General features: G+C 36.9%; 2 protein-coding genes across 2 annotated transcripts in view; one reads left to right on the top strand and one right to left on the bottom strand.

Moving 5' to 3' along the window:
• The window catches only part of LOC142358570 (BTB/POZ domain-containing protein KCTD12-like), a 554,440-nt gene that overhangs the window by 439,663 nt on the left and 98,758 nt on the right, over nucleotides 1–16,019 (bottom strand). The window lies entirely within an intron of this gene.
• Nucleotides 7,290–16,019, top strand: part of LOC142358567 (neuronal acetylcholine receptor subunit alpha-9-like) — a 172,847-nt gene continuing 164,117 nt past the window's right edge. Inside the window, exon 1 of the mRNA XM_075409976.1 lies at nucleotides 7,290–7,371. The gene's annotated coding sequence lies outside the window, so the exon portion shown is untranslated. The remainder of the gene's footprint in view (nucleotides 7,372–16,019) is intronic.

Here is a 16,019-nt window from a genome sequence, read left to right as displayed (position 1 = left end):
GTCTTTTCTGGTTCATTAACAACAGGTTCAAAACTGAGCTTGAACTTTTAAAAGTAGATTCTATAAGAATATCAGGCTAAGAATTTGATGAACGTTTTTTGAATTTCTGTTTTCAATAACGTTTTTTTTTCGTCAATTTTCGTTTCTGAATGGCTAATTGACATTGTCCATTTAATTACCTTTCTGTTTCATTAACAAAAAGTTCAAAAGTGAGGTTGTTGAACTTTTAAAAGTAGATTCTATGAGAATATCAGGCTAAGAATTTGATGAACGTTTTTTGAATTTCTGTTTTTAATAAATTTTTTTTTGGTCAATTTTCGTTTCTGAATAGCTAATTGAATTTATCCTTTTAATGTCTTTTCTGGTTCATTTACAACAAGTTCAAAAGTGAGCTCGAACTTTTAAAAGTAGATTCTATGAGAATATCAGGCTAAGAATTTGATGAACGTTTTTTGAATTTCTGTTTTCAATAACGTTTTTTTTCGTCAATTTTCGTTTCTGAATAGCTAATTGAATTTATCCATTTAATTACCTTTCTGGTTCATTAACAACAGGTTCAAAAGTGAGGTTGTTGAACTTTTAAAAGTAGATTCTATTAGAATAACAGGCTAAGAATTTGACGAAAGTTTTTTGAATTTCTGTTTTCAAAAGCGTTTTTTTCGTCAATTTTCGTTTCTGAATAGCTAATTGAATTTATCCAATTATTGACCCTACTGGTTCATTACCAACAAGTTCAAAAGTGAGGTTGAACTTTAAAATGTAGATTTTATGAGAATATCAGGCTAAGAATTTTATGAACGTTTTTTGAATTTCTGTTTTCAATAACGTTATATTCGTCAAATTTCGTTTCTGAATAGCTAATTGAATTGATCCATTTATTGACCTTTCTGGTTCATTAAAAACAAGTTCAAAAGTGAGGTTGAACTTTTAAATGTGGATTCTATGAGAATATCAGGCTAATAATTTGAAGAACGTTTTTTGAATTTCTGTTTTCAAAAGCGTTTTTTTCGTCAATTTCTCGTTTCTGAATAGCTAATTGAAATTATCCATTTAGTGACCTTTCTGGTTGATTAACAACAGGTTCAAAAGTGAGGTTGAACTTTTAAAAATGGATTCTTTGAGAATATCAGGCTAAGAATTTGATGAACGTTTTTTGAATTTCTGTTTTCAATAAATTTTTTTTCGTCAATTTTCGTTTCTGAATAGCTAATTGAATTTATCCATTTAATTACCTTTCTGGTTCATTAACAACAGGTTCAAAAGTGAGGTTGTTGAACTTTTAAAAGTAGATTCTATTAGAATAACAGGCTAAGAATTTGACGAACGTTTTTTGTATTTCTGTTTTCAAAAGCTTTTTTTTTGTCAATTTTCGTTTCTGAATAGCTAATTGAAATTATCCATTTAATGACCTTTCTGGTTGATTAACAACAGGTGCAAAAGTGAGGTTGAACTTTTAAAAGTAGATTCTATGAGAATATCAGGCTAAGAATTTGATGAACGTTTTTTGAATTTCTGTTTTCAATAACGTTTTTTTCGTCAATTTTCGTTTCTGAATAGCTAATTGAATTTATCCATTTAATTACCTTCCTGGTTTTTTAAAAACAGGTTCAAAAGTGAGGTTGTTGAACTTTTAAAAGTAGATTCTATTAGAATAACAGGCTAAGAATCTGACGAAAGTTTTTTGAATTTCTGTTTTCAAAAGCGTTTTTTTCGTCAATTTTCGTTTCTGAATAGCTAATTGAATTTATCCATTTAATGACCTTACTGGTTCATTACCGACAAGTTCAACGGCGAAATTGAATATTTAAAAGTAGATTCTATGAGAATATCAGGCTAAGATTATGACGAACGTTTTTTGAATTTCTGTTTTCAAAAGCGTTTTTTTCGTCAATTTTCGTTTCTGAATAGCTAAATGAATTTATCCGTTTAATGACCTTTCTGGTTCATTAACAACAAGTTCAAAAGTGAGGTTGAACTTTTAAAAGTAGATTCTATGAGAATATCAGGCTAAGATTTTGACGAACGTTTTTTGAATTTCTGTTTTCAAAAGCGTTTTTTTTGTCAATTTTCGTTTCTGAATAGCTTATTGAATTTATCCGTTTAATGACCTTTCTGGTTCATTAACAACAAGTTCAAAAGTGAGGTTGAAATTTTAAAAGTAGATTCTATGAGAAAATCAGGCTAAGAATTTGATGAATGTTTTTTGAATAACTGTTTTCAAAAACGTTTTTTTTTTGTCAAATTTCGTTTCTGAATAGGTAATCGAATTTATACAATTATTGACCTCTCTGGTTCATTAACAGTAAATTCAATAATGAGGTTGAACTATTAAAAGTAGATTCTATGAGAATTTGAGGCTAAGAATTTGTTGAACGTTTTTTGAATTTCTGTTTTCAAAAACGTTTTTCTCGACAATTTTCGTTTTTAGGAACAGTTTCATGCACTACGAAGTTGTCATTGCGTTAAATTAATTTAGACAAGTATGCGTCAAAGAGTTTTGCCTAAAAAGCAGTGAAATTATGCTAAAAACGGAAAAAATTTAGGTTTTGTCTTTTTTTCCCCTATTTTGACCTGTAAATAGTACTGATTTTTGGATTGATCTCACCGGGGAACAGGACTTCTTGAGGTGACCTCTGAAACCTAGGGCGATCAGCCACGTTGACGTCTGAAACCGTAGTAGAAAAAAACTCCTCCAGGGTTAACGACTGACACCAAAAAAATCGTCCTTCTGGCAACGTCTGTAACCCAAAAATTTGGCTCCAAAAGTGTCCTTTTCTTTAGGGCCTCTGTCTTTAGTCTTTTAGTCTTTTCTGTTCTGTATTTCGAGCATCGCACAGTGGGCCTCAAGTCATTGCTGTGACAGTTGTTAGGTGATGCCTTTGTGTTGTGCCCAGCACAGAAGGTAGAACTGTGGGGAGACTCTAGTCCGACATTTAGGGCCGTAAAGGAAGCTTCTGTCCGGAGAGGGTCACCGATTACTTGTTCTATATATATATATATATATATATATATATATATATATATATATATATATATATATGCGAACAAATTCTCTAGTCAAAAAATTATATTGATTAAAGGTTTTTGTTACAGTTTTTTTGATGATTACATATTTGCGGCTAACCGTTTTCAACTTGTTCAAGGGTTGAGTCAAGTTTTCATGCGCATGACTTGATTGTTTCACAAAAATAGTTTTTAACGTCAATATAGCTTTTATCTACCTTCCACAGACAAAAAACATAAGTTTGTTATCTGTTTTTTTAAAAGCTTTGTCGTGGCACTGCTAATTTGAGTTTTTATAAGTTTTTTCTGATTTAAAAAATTAGTAAAATTTTTTTAAAAAATATTTGACCAAATTTGTGTGTATCTTTGGTTTTCGTGTCAAATTACAACATTCAGAACAGTTTTCAATAGCTTAAAATATAAGATCAGTTAAGGGTATGAAACGGTTTTAATGAATAGCACATAGTTTCGATGACTTCGACACCGTTTTCTTACATATTTTATGCGAACAATTTATTTTTAGAAGAAACTGTCACTTTCAATTGTAGTTTTAAGACAATTTCCAGATAATGAGAGATCTCATTGGCTCCCTGTTTGAACATATAAAAGAGCATAACTAGTATTTTCAGTTGAGAGCTAATGTTTTTTTTAATTTGAAATTGTTTTCAAAAACATGAAGTTTTTTCAAAAGTTGTTTTTTTTCTGTCTACTTGTTACCTAGTCTCAGCAAAGATAGGTCGTACATGTTTTCAAGAGTCATACAAGTTTTAGTGATGATGCGAATTCAATGCCAATTGATGTTTTAATTGGCGTTTTAATTGATATTTTAAGCGAACAATTTATTTTTAGAAGAAACTGTCACTTTCAATTGTTAATTTAAGACAATTTCTGGATAATGAGAGATCTCATTGGATCCCTGTTTGAACATATAAAAGAGCATAACTAGTGTTTTCAGTTGAGAGCTAATGTTTTTTTTTACTTTGAAATTGTTTTCAAAAACATAAAGTTTTTTCAAAAGTTGGTTTCTTTTCTGTCTACTTGTTACCTAGTATCAGCAAGGATGGGTCGTGCATGTTTTCGAGAGTCATACAAGTTTGAGTGATGATGCGAATTCAATGCCAATTGATGTTTTAATTGACGTTTTAATTGATATTTTAAGCGAACAATTTACTTTTAGAAGAAACTGTCACTTTCAATTGTAGATTTAAGACAATTTCTGGATAATGAGAGATCTCATTGCATCCCTGTATGAACATACAAAAGAGCATAACTAGTATTTTCAGTTGAGAGCAAAATTTTTTTTAACCTTGAAATTGTTTTCAAAAACATAAATTTTTTTCAAAAGTTGGTTTCATTTCTGTCTACTTGTTACCTAGTATCAGCAAGGATGGGTCGTACATGTTTTCGAGAGTCATACAAGTTTTAGTGATGATGCCAATTCAATGCCAAATGATGTTTTAATTGATTCTGTATAGACTTTTCTCTGTTATTACCTGTTGCCTTTTTGACTTTTTTATACGTTTGTAAAAATTATATATACATTGAGTTTTGGCCGCAATTAACAGTTTTTTCGTTCAAGTATTTTGTTGTTTATCTTGAACGCTCTTAACTGCTCCAATGGAGCTACGTATGAGTCTATATGGTATTTGTAATTGACAGCTGATTGTAGACAGCTTTACCTCTTTTTATTCTTGTTCTTCTTGACTTGTTACAAGTTATTATTAAAGACAAGTCACATGCGCTTTATGGTGAAGTACAAATTGGTTTGTTTTTACTCTAGGTTCTAACTGCTGTATTTTGATTCTGTTTGTGATTTTATTTAAAAATAAATTGATTTTGAGTTGGAAGGGAGTTGGTGTTTCGTTTTCTTTTGCTTGTCTTGTCTCTTAACTTTAGTAATTGCAGGTATCATCGGATCTCCATTGCGGCAGTAACTAATTCATTCATCGGTTTGCACGAAGACAAATTTTTTGTTAACCAATTATTTTCGAAGAGTATGTGTATTTTTCAAAGTTTTGTTTCTCTTTCTCATTTGGTAGACAATTAATTCAAAAAATGAGCGGGTTCGGATCATTATGTGCAAACGCACGTTACCGAGTCTCCTTGTATTCTATTATGTGCTCATATATCCTCAATTGAGGTCACTAGTTAGTTGCTGCTACCGCTGGTCATCCATTTCAGTTTTTGGGAAAGTTTTTGGTTCTTATTCAATGTAGTTCAAGCATTTTGGAAGTAATTTCTTAACCCTGATTGAACAATCTATTTTTTCCGGAGCTTGTAGAGAACTTTTTTAACCAGTTGCGATTTATAAAATCTTTTAGTTGGAATTCACGGTCAAAAGTAGTCAAATGAACATGAGACAATTTTTCTTTTGTATTTTTCTATTAGTTTCTCTGATTTCATATTGCTGTCATCTCATATTGTGCTTTCAGAGTTAAAAAGATTACGATAGTTTTTTCCTCGTTTAGTTTGTTAAAATCCCACTATAATTTTGTTGCCTTGTAATTTAGTTTTGTTTAAGTATACGTCAAGAAAATGTTTTCGTTTCGGATAAAGATCTGAATTGCCTAAATTTTCAATATTCATCAGCTTATCAGTTTATCAATTCATCAAATTATCAGTTTAAATGAGCTAATGAACTTTTGATGTTTTTCAATATGGTCTATAGGTTTATAAGAAATTGGATGTAATGATTTTATAAAATCTACGCCATTGTGGAACCCAGGCCTAGACCTCGACTTATGAAAAGACTTTAAAAGTCTAGTAGGGGGGGGCCAATATTGACTATAATTACACGGTCGAGGTTCCTAGTTAAAGTCGAGCTAATATCTTTTCATGGGTCGAGCTAAAGTCTTTTCATAACGAAGAAAGTCCAGCTAAGGTCTTTTCATGGGTCCAGCATTAGTCTTTTAATAACCAGCAAAGTCGAGTTAAGGTCTTTTCATGGGTCCACCATTAGTCTTTTCATAAGTCTGTTTTTTTTTAAAATTCAAAATTTGTTAATTTTTTTTTCCTGCTTCTGTACATACAGAAGCAGAACCGGAGCAAGACTAAATAGTTTTGCACCAGAGCAGTCCAACTTAAGAATCAGTTGGAAATCTGCCAAAAGACTTAAAAATTTTGTCAAATCTTAAGATAAAGAGTTATTGCAGATCGAGTATATTACCACATTACTTGATTCTATGAAACCAGCTAGCTTAAGAGTATTGGTCCTAGTATTAGCCATGAAAAAATTTCGGCGTTATTCAGTTTGTTTTCCTTCCCAATATTATGAGCTGTCTTTTTAAAAAAATAATGCAGGTTTTTGAGGTATTTGTGGTTTTTTTGAATCGTAAAGGGTGCAGGATCATATATGCTGACTACGTTATATGCAATATTGCAGGTAAAACGTTAATGGCTGAAAAGCAGACTCATGAAAAGACTAATGATGGACCCATGAAAAGACTTTAACTCGACTTTGTTTGCAAACATTGAGTCGAGCTTAAGTCCAGCACAAACTTTGGGTCAAGTCAAAGTCTTTTGTAAAATTTTGGGTCCAGCTAAAGTCTTTTGCGAAAAATTTGAGTCAAGCTAAAGTCCAGAATCTCTTAAAGTCCAGCTAAAGTCTTTTCATAGCTCAAATGAGTCCAGTATGGTCTTTTCATGGCACATTTTGGTCGAGCATTGTCTTTTCATGAGTCGAGGTCTAGACCTGGGAAACTGTATTACCAGTTGTTAGTTACATAGAATATTGCATAAATTTCATATATTAGTAACGTAGTGCTATCCTGTTTTATGGAAGCCGCTCTTTGAAAATTTTGCTCAGGCGCCTGCAACAATATGAACGTAAAAATTCTAGCAATTCGCCCACTCCTTTTTGCTGTTTTTTCGCATTATGTGCCGATATATTTGACAAGATTAATTGAGATAAAATTGATTAAATTAAAATTGGTGGCGAGTTTTTTCAGACTTAGCTAATTTTGTCAACAAATTCGAGTATTACCCACCTGTTTTTCCTTACATGTGAAAGAGACATGTCAAGGTCGTATCACAGGTAAATTTGCGCCCTCGTATTTTGTTACAAAATGGCGCCTACAAGCGTTTGGCGCTCAAATTTTGCCTGGGGGCCAAAAGTTAATTGAGTTTTGTTTGAGGGGATGGTGGGGAAACAGAGCCAGGGCCAGGGCAGGAAAAGCACACGGGAATTGTTCCCTCTTTTCGGCATTACTTTTGTAACTGTTCAGATATCACCCTTGCCACTTTTGTGTTTTATTACACTGAATACGTGATTTGGTGGCGAAATAAATAAAATGATTTTTATACCGTCCATTTTCGCTCAATTGTTTTCACCTGGCTTTATGGTCTCCTAATCCACGACCATAATCACACGTAAGTTTGATCACATTGATGGCAGAAAATCATTTATTATATAACAGTATCCTATTTAGGAAACTTTTTAATAACTGTCACGCTTTTGCGTAGCCAAATTAGTATTTGAAGACTTTCTAGAATTATTTTATGTATCTTAGTAGTAACTATAATGTAGTTCGTTTCACTTAATTGGTGGCTGAGTACAATTTCCAAGTTTTGTTCAGGTAGCTAAAAAGAAAAATATCATTAAGACAGGCGAGGAGGGGAGGGGGTTCTGACTTAATTAACCTCAATTGAACCCAAAGTCTCACCTTTGCGGGCATTTTGTTTCATTAATACTCCGGATAGTGCTTAGAAATTCAACTTTCCATTTCGACAAATTAAACCTGTTATTGAAAATTTTGCTGTGATTTGCGTATGAAATACTGAAGAAACTGTTAGTTAAACAAAATTATTGGATACTATTTCACTTCATTTTTGGAAAAATGTCTATAATGTAAAGACATCTGCGAGCCTACCACTCATCATCATCACTAGGATCTTTCTGTACCCTCCCAAAAGCTTTCGGGTGGGGATACAAAGTAGTCTGAGTCGGATGGGGTGACTGGTGATTTTATTTCATTTTCGTCTCTTTCTTAGAGTTTCTCCATTCTTATTGTGTGATACAAAAGTTCTCATCAGAGCCTCTCCGTTTTTTGAGCTCGTGAATTATCTTTTCCCATTTTTTATAAAAAAAAATACTGCTAGCCGTCGTTGGGGATGTTGTATCTTCGAGGCAGTAGAGCGGTGGTTGTCTTAACTTTTGTTAATTCATGGTGAGTATATTCGCTAGTATAGCTTCTTTTATAAAAATCTTTTGAGGTTATTCTTTTCGGGTTCTATTTTTGTTCTCTCCGGGGAGAATCCGTTTTTGCAGCATTCATTTTTTTGTATTTTTGGAATGTTTTGGACTCTGAAACATTTCAAAGTGTTAATCTAGTTCTAAGGGTTCCTGCTTCTGATGCACGATATGTCATGTTTTACTATTTCACATTTTAAGGTATATTTCGTTTTATGGTCGGTTGGGCAGAATTTATTGATATTAAACTTTAAGTCTAGGTTTTTCAATGGTTTTGTTCTCGAATAAAAAACTTTTGCAATTGGGTGTACCTCTTTGTATTTTGGGGGGGGGGGGGGGGGTGGTTCGCAGTCACATTTTGCCAACTTCCCTGAGCCTTCGGGTCAGCTGCCAACTCACAGTTTGCCGATAATAAAGGCGAGGCTGTTCTCTCTCCAAACTTTTGTCCACTGCTATTGCGTACTATTTCGGCACTTGGGTTTTCTAAAATGGTGAATTATGGTTTAAATGCCTTATTGAAGATTTTATGTGTTTTCTTTTCAGCAATGACTCTGGTATGGTGTTTCCTTCGATTGAGGAGAGGTAGGTAAATCTTCAGCCTGTCGTTTAAGGTCTGATTTTCTCCCTTGAAAAAACTATGTATGTACCTTTGAATCATATTGTTCTTTCTTCTGTTCAGTAGTCTGCTATCGGTGTAAATGTGGGTCCTTGCAAAATCAAGTTTTGTATGGTTTTCGGAAGTATTCTGTTAGGTCATGAAAAGACATTTCGTAGATTTGAATGATCCTCGGAAGTTGTTTCTCTAGACAGTTGTGATGTCCCGTGGAATTTCTCAATTTGTCCTGTTTTGATTGCAATTTATTTAAATATCACCCCGGATTTACCAGTCATTACACTTCAGAACTGAATCCTAGATCTTTTACAGAATGCACAGAAAACTGATCATGCATATTATAGACTGTTTATTATGAGCTTTTAACGACACTTCTGGTGATTATCTGAACCGTATGAAAAAATATTCTGCTGTTAGTCTGAACAGGATGTAAAAATAATCTGCTGTTACTCTCAACTGGATAAAAAATATTCTGCTGTTACTCTGCACAGGCTGAAAAATATATTGCTGTTTGTCTGAGTAGGATGACATGTATTCCACTGCTTATCTAGCAGGCGGTCTACACGTATTTTACTGTTCTACGTAGTCACTCAAGCGCGGTGAACTCAAACGCTTCTATTTTAAGCAAAGAGCGGCAACTTACTCATGTTTATTTGCTCAAGAGGCTTTCAAGTGGCTGTGTCAACACAAGTGGCTCATAGTGAAAACGCATATTGACAAAAATTATTTGCCGTAACAAAGCATGCAGAGCTAACAAAGCATGCAGAATTAACAAAGGGGTTGTACATGAATTGAATTTAATGAAGGAATTTATGAAGAACTTAACATATTGAATCAGTATAATAATGAGTTTAATTAATACAGTTTGATACAGTTTAGAACCTCCGACCTCCACTGATTGTTCTGGCAGCCGCAAGTAATCACAACACTCCGACATCATCCACCGACCTCCACCAAACTCCACTGTTTGTTTTAGCAGCGGCAAGTCATCACAACACTCCGACATCATCCACCGACCTCCACCAACTTCCACTGTTTGTTTTGGCAGTGGCAAGTCATCACAACACTCCGACCTCCGCCACCGACCTCCACCGACTTCCACCAACCTACACCGCTTTCACTCCAAAGATGTAAATGCACCACTTTGAAGAAGAAGGCTAGTTTCGGGGGAGGGGGGCATTTTGCACAGATCGTAGATTTTCTGGGCATTTTCCACAAATCGTAGATTTTCGAAAATTTCAAATTCATTTATCATGGAATTGCTATGCGCATACTGCAACATGTTGGTTGATACTTGTCAGACTACTCAGTGAAACAGCAGAACACAAGTGATCTTACAATGCATGTCTCATCATGCTCACACAGACCGCAGTGCATGTCTCATCATACTCAGACAAACAGCAGTCCCCTTCTCATCAGACACAGACAAACAGCTTTCAAAACGTCATGATTAATTATATGCTTATTCAATGCTCAATATATCAAATTTTTTTAGTCTGCAAATAACGGGATTCAGTGCTGAGTAAAATTGAAATGTAATGATGCTTTAATGAAATGCTATGAGAGGTAACTCCGGGACATTCTTCTTGTTTCCAAGGTTTAGTTCAGGAGTTTTCAGTTCTTTCTTTGCTTGTCCAGCACCGAATTGCCTATTTTTTGAAATTTTCTCTTGGTTTTCCAATTACTCTTTGGATTTCGCCAATTTTCTCTATTTGCACCAAAATTTCCATACAATTGTGCCAGACGAATTTGCTATTGGTGTAGGCATACAGTATTATTCTTTTTCAGACATTTTTGTGGTATATGCGTTAGACATATTGCCCGGGTTCATCGATTTCAAACAGACTTGGGAACATTCTTTTAAGTGTTTTGTTGTTCAGAAATGGTTTGGGTTGCTCTTTTCTAAAATGCATGTTTGCAATTCTACTCAGTTGATTTAAAGCAAAATGTGGTTATTTGATTCACTCAGCAGCAGCTCTTTTTGATGACCTCGGCCTGCATTCTTTTCCGTTAATTGTTTATTTCGGCGACGGATTCATATAATGGCATTTTTGAAAGGGCTGTAGTTGGTTGACCAATAAGCATCATGGCTGAGTTTTACTATTTGGTAAGGCATAAAATTGTTCCTTCTAAATCTAAGAAAGTAATGATAAAAATTTCTGCGTTATTATGTTCCTCTACGTCTTCCTCGCGGTAACTCCCTGAGAGTAGGTTTGTGATCCTCATTAACTGCCCTTTCCAATTTTCATAATCGGGTTTGTAGATTGATATTATCTTTCCATTAAGTTAATCTATTGTTGTATTTTTGTCGGTTTCTCTTTTTTCAAGGACCCTAATCCGATTTGTGTGGTTAGATTCTGTGGTGACATTTCTACCAAGTTAGTTAAGCTTGAAGTGAACACTTTGGTTAGTAATTCTTCTTCGCTTATGGCGTTTGTCCTCAGCTATTGTCAATTTCCTTGTTCTTTATTGTAGGGGGTGAAGTATTCGTAAGTTAACTTGAATAAATTTGGGACAAACTTTTGTAAGTATTGAAATTGATCTCTTATAATTCCATTTTTTGGCTGTTCTAGCAAAGTATTGCGCTCGTTTATTGTCAGTGTTGGATAATTGGAAACATTTTTGTAATGATTGTCTAGTAAATTTTCAGTGGCCACCTAGGTTAATCTTGATTTAGTTTATGTAGTGTATGTACTACGTTTATTTGGTTTCCATGGGCCGCCTTGTTTTTAATAGTGTCCTTCTTCTTATGCCAATCATTGGGGTTGCTGTGTTTTCTATTATCCACCAGTTTAGTAATTTGGATGTTGACTTTAGTTTACTTGCTGTATTTAAAGGTTTTGTGGATTTAAAGTTAAAATCTACTATTAATTATCGGTCAGGATGTGTGCTCATAAAAATCAAATCGTTGTCTGCAAAAATGGACGCTATGTCTAATTCTTAATTTGATATTAGACTTTCCCTTTCTCATAAGCTCAACCTCTATTGTCTTACGTTTGTCTAATGTTAGAATATCGATCAAACTATAGTCTTAAACTTAGTGAGAAGTAGAAAGAAAGTTTGACTTACCAGATTAGAAAGACAAGCAATATGACTTCGATCAAAGAAATTATATTAATGAATCGTCAAGAAATGGTGCTGAGAATCAATATTCGGTTCAAATTGGTGAATCTAGATAACTATTATTAGGTTAAGATTAAGTGGTGTAAAATCTTCCCAGCATGTATTAAATGATGATGATATCTCCGGAAGTGTGAATGAATTCTTAGAAAAGTGCAAATGCTTTCCATTTATGGTTCCTTTTGCGACTGATTTGCAGAAGCAAACCATATTGGGTAACCCTTGCGACCCCCACTATAAATCACGGTGCTAAGATTAGTTTTGTATCTTGACTTTTTCACACTGATAATGGGTATATATACAGCTGATTTTTGAGTCCTTTTTCATCCCCAAATTCAAATCACCATCTTGATCTAATAATCAGATCTCTCCTGTAAATCTCTAAATTCTTCTGTATAATATCATTTTGTTATTCTCTCATTTTTGAGAAATTAATTCTTTTACTTAGTTAAAAACGCTTTTTATTCCGCTTGCAAGAGTCCATTACCCAACAGGTTATGGGCCCAGCAATTTTCTAAGTCATAAAATTAATTTCCAAAACAAAACTAATTTGTTGTTGACAGTCATAATCCTTTTCTGCTTAGTACCTTTTCTTTTCACAACTGTTTTGCCTGCTCAAACTTCAATGGATCAACAGACAGTGAAGCTGCTGACATACACAGGAAAGGCACAGGACTTCCCAGTCTGGAGCACAAGATTTGTGGCGATGATGCAGACGAAGGGACTCTACAAATCACTACGGGGGACAGAGGAGCAACCCAATGAGCCTGCGCCACTGGCCAATGGGGCAACCAATGAAGAATAACCACAAGGTGCTGAAGGATGCATATGAGAAGGAAGTTGCAGACATCAAGGAGAAACGGAACAATGTGTGGTGCCATTTGGCACTGACTCTAGATGCAACAACCCTCATGCTGATGAGACATGACTGTGTGGGAGATGACGGCATTGGAGATGGAGCAAAGGCTTGGAAGCTTTTGCAAGAGAGATTTCAGAGTGTGGAGACGCCGACAGTGGTGACTTTAGTGGCACAGCTTGCTCGACTGCAGCTCGAGGATTCTGAGGATTTGGACAGCTTCTTCATCAGAGGACAGGAGTTGCTCACAAGGCTACAAGAAGCAGGGGAAGCAGTCTCAGAGACCCTCTTCAACGTCTTGGTCCTCAATGGTCTGCCAATGAGGTATGAAAGTTTTGTTATACAGGAAAGCTTCAACCCGGCAACGAACTTCACAGAGTTGAGGAAAAGGCTGCAGAACTTTCATGAGAGCACGTTGCAGAGACACAAGGGACAAAGTGGTTCAGTGGCACTGGCAGTGAAGCGTGACTTCAAGAAGGGACCCAATAAAGGAAACTGCTTTGTGTGGGATCCCTGGACACTTTGCCAAGGACTGCAGGAAGAAGGAGACAGCACAATGCAGCAAGTGTGGTGAGAAGGGTCACCTAGACAGGGCATGCAAGAGACAAAGAGATGGAGGCAAACATGAGTCAGTGGCAATGGGTCCAATATTGGCTACACCAGACGAGGAATGCTGGGCAGCTCTTACCCAGTGGAAGACAGCAGGCATGCTAGTGGACAGTGGTTGTACAGATCACATAGTGACGAACATCGATGCGTTCCTGGACTTTGTGCCCACTCAATCAGTGGTCAGAAATCCCAACGGAGAGGCTTCCAGAGTGGTGGGCAGAGGCTGTGTGAGGATCAGCATACCCTCAAACAAAGGGGAATTCCAATGCGAACTCAAAAATGTTCTGTGTGTGCCGGACTATTCTTCAAACCTCCTCTCAGTCTCAAGATGCACGGAGTGGGGACATAGCTTCACTTTCGAGAGAGGAAACAGCTGCATGAAACTCCAGAAGGGAACTCGGGTAAAACTAACACAAGAAAATAATTTGTTTTACTTACCCTGCAGCGTTCTAGAATTCAAGATGAGTTCCAACAGCGTGAAACTTGACAGTGCAAGGAAGTCGCACAGACGATTGGGTCATTTGAATCAAGCGTATGTGGTCAGGAATGCACCAGAGACAGAGGGGGAACTCGATGATGTATGCAATGTGTGTGCATTGGCCAAGATCACAAGGACTCCAGTACCAAGAGTGGCAGAGACCCAAGCAGAAGAGAAGCTGGAGAGGGTGTTCACAGACATGATGGGACCTTTCAGAGTAGAGTCACTGTCAGGGTTCCAGTTCTGCATAGTGTTTGCAGACCAGTACACGAAGTTTGTGTTTGTGGACTTGCTTAAGGCAAAGAGTGAAGCACTGGCCAGCTTGAAGAAATTTGTTCTCAGTGTGGGGACGCCCAAGAAGCTGAGGCAAGACAATGCGAAGGAGTTTCTCTCAGAGCAGTTCAAGACGTACTGCTTAGATGCAGGCATTCTACAGGAAAAGACCATACCAGAGACGCCACAACAGAATGGGTTAGCTGAGAGGTGCAACAGGGCACTGCTGGAGATGGCAAGATGTTTGCTCATTGACTCAGGACTTCCCAAGATGATGTGGGGAGCAGCAATTCTTAACGCAGCAAGGATCAGAAACTTGGTTGTGAGACGAGGAGAAGAAAAATGCCCAGCAGAGCTGATGAGAGGTATAAAACCTAAGCTTTCAATTAGTAAATTATCTATTTTTGGTTGCACAGTCTTCATGAGGAAGAGGGACAGAGACGTCAGCAAACTTGAACCCAAGGCACTGGAAGGAAAGTTTGTGGGTTACACTGAAGGAGAAAATGGATACCTGGTGTACATACCCAACACACGCAAGGTGATGGCTGTTCGAGATTTGATCATCAAGGAGTCTGAAGTGGGCTCAATCCCTTACAACAAAGAAACGGCTGACCTACTAGATGATGGGTCGGAACTGGGAATCTGGCACCCAGATGATGGTCATCAAGACAATGACAGAAGAGAACGAAAGGACACATCTACTGCAATAAAGTAGGAGTGGCATGACGCAGGGAGCGTGAATACTCAAGAAACAACACTGAGACAAGAGGCCTCGGATGTTGGAGAAACAGCACTAGATGAAGGATCTACTGCAACAAGAGGGAGTCACAGAGACTCAGAGTCACTGGAAGACAGTGACACAGAAGACTTCTCACAGTTAGAGACAGTTGGCTTCAATGAAGATGCACTGGAACACGCGGACAGAGCAGAGCCCAGACGAGGGACACGAGCAAGGAATGTTCCGCAATTTTTTTTGGAGAAGTCAGGACCCATCTTGCTGTGACTGAGGGCGACTATGTGGAACCCAAAACAGTCTACGAAGCCAAGCAAGGTGACGATTGGGACCAGTGGCACCGGGCAATGAAGGACGAGGTCAAGGCACTCCAAGACAACGAGACTTGGAACCTAGTGAGACCACCCACAGACAGGGACGTCATACCGGGCAAATGGGTCTACAAAGTGAAATTGGGACCCAGTGGTCAAGTGGACAAATACAAAGCGCGCTATGTGGCGAAAGGCTTCAAACAAGTGGAAGGACTGGACTACTTTGAGACTTTTGCGCCTACCTGTAAGCCAGAGACATTCAGGATTCAACTTCAGCTATCAGCGAAGCAGGGCCATGTGATGCAACAATTTGATGTCAAGACTAACTTCCTGCACTCACCAATCGAGGAAGAAGTGTATCTGGAACAGCCACAGGAGTTTGTAAAACGCGGATCAGATGGGGAGAAGTTAGTATGTCGACTAAATAAATCAATTTATGGTTTGAAACAGGCTGCTAACAACTGGTACAAAGAGCTGGCAAACTTCCTACTGAGACAGGGGTTCACCAGAAGCAGGAACGATCACTGCTTGTTCTCAAGATCAGAGGCAGAGGATCACACCTTCATCTTGGTCTGGGTTGACGACATCATAGTAGCATCAAGAAGTATGACAGTGATCTCTGATGTCAAGAGAGCACTAGAAGCAACCTTTCACATGGAAGACAGAGGGAGACTACACTGGTTTCTGGGTCTAAGAATCAGACGAGAAGAGGACAAAGTCAGAGTCGACCAAGAACGCTACATAGAAACAATGCTTGAGCGGTTTCAAATGGATCAATGCAAACCCTCAAGAACTCCAGCTGATTTGAATTTGAAACTTCAGACAGCACAGAACG

Source organism: Convolutriloba macropyga, chromosome 2 (assembly GCF_964194025.1).
Source record: "Convolutriloba macropyga chromosome 2, txConMacr16.3, whole genome shotgun sequence".
In the NCBI taxonomy this organism is placed as follows: Eukaryota; Metazoa; Xenacoelomorpha; order Acoela; family Convolutidae; genus Convolutriloba; species Convolutriloba macropyga.
This window is presented reverse-complemented; position numbering and strand designations above follow the sequence as displayed.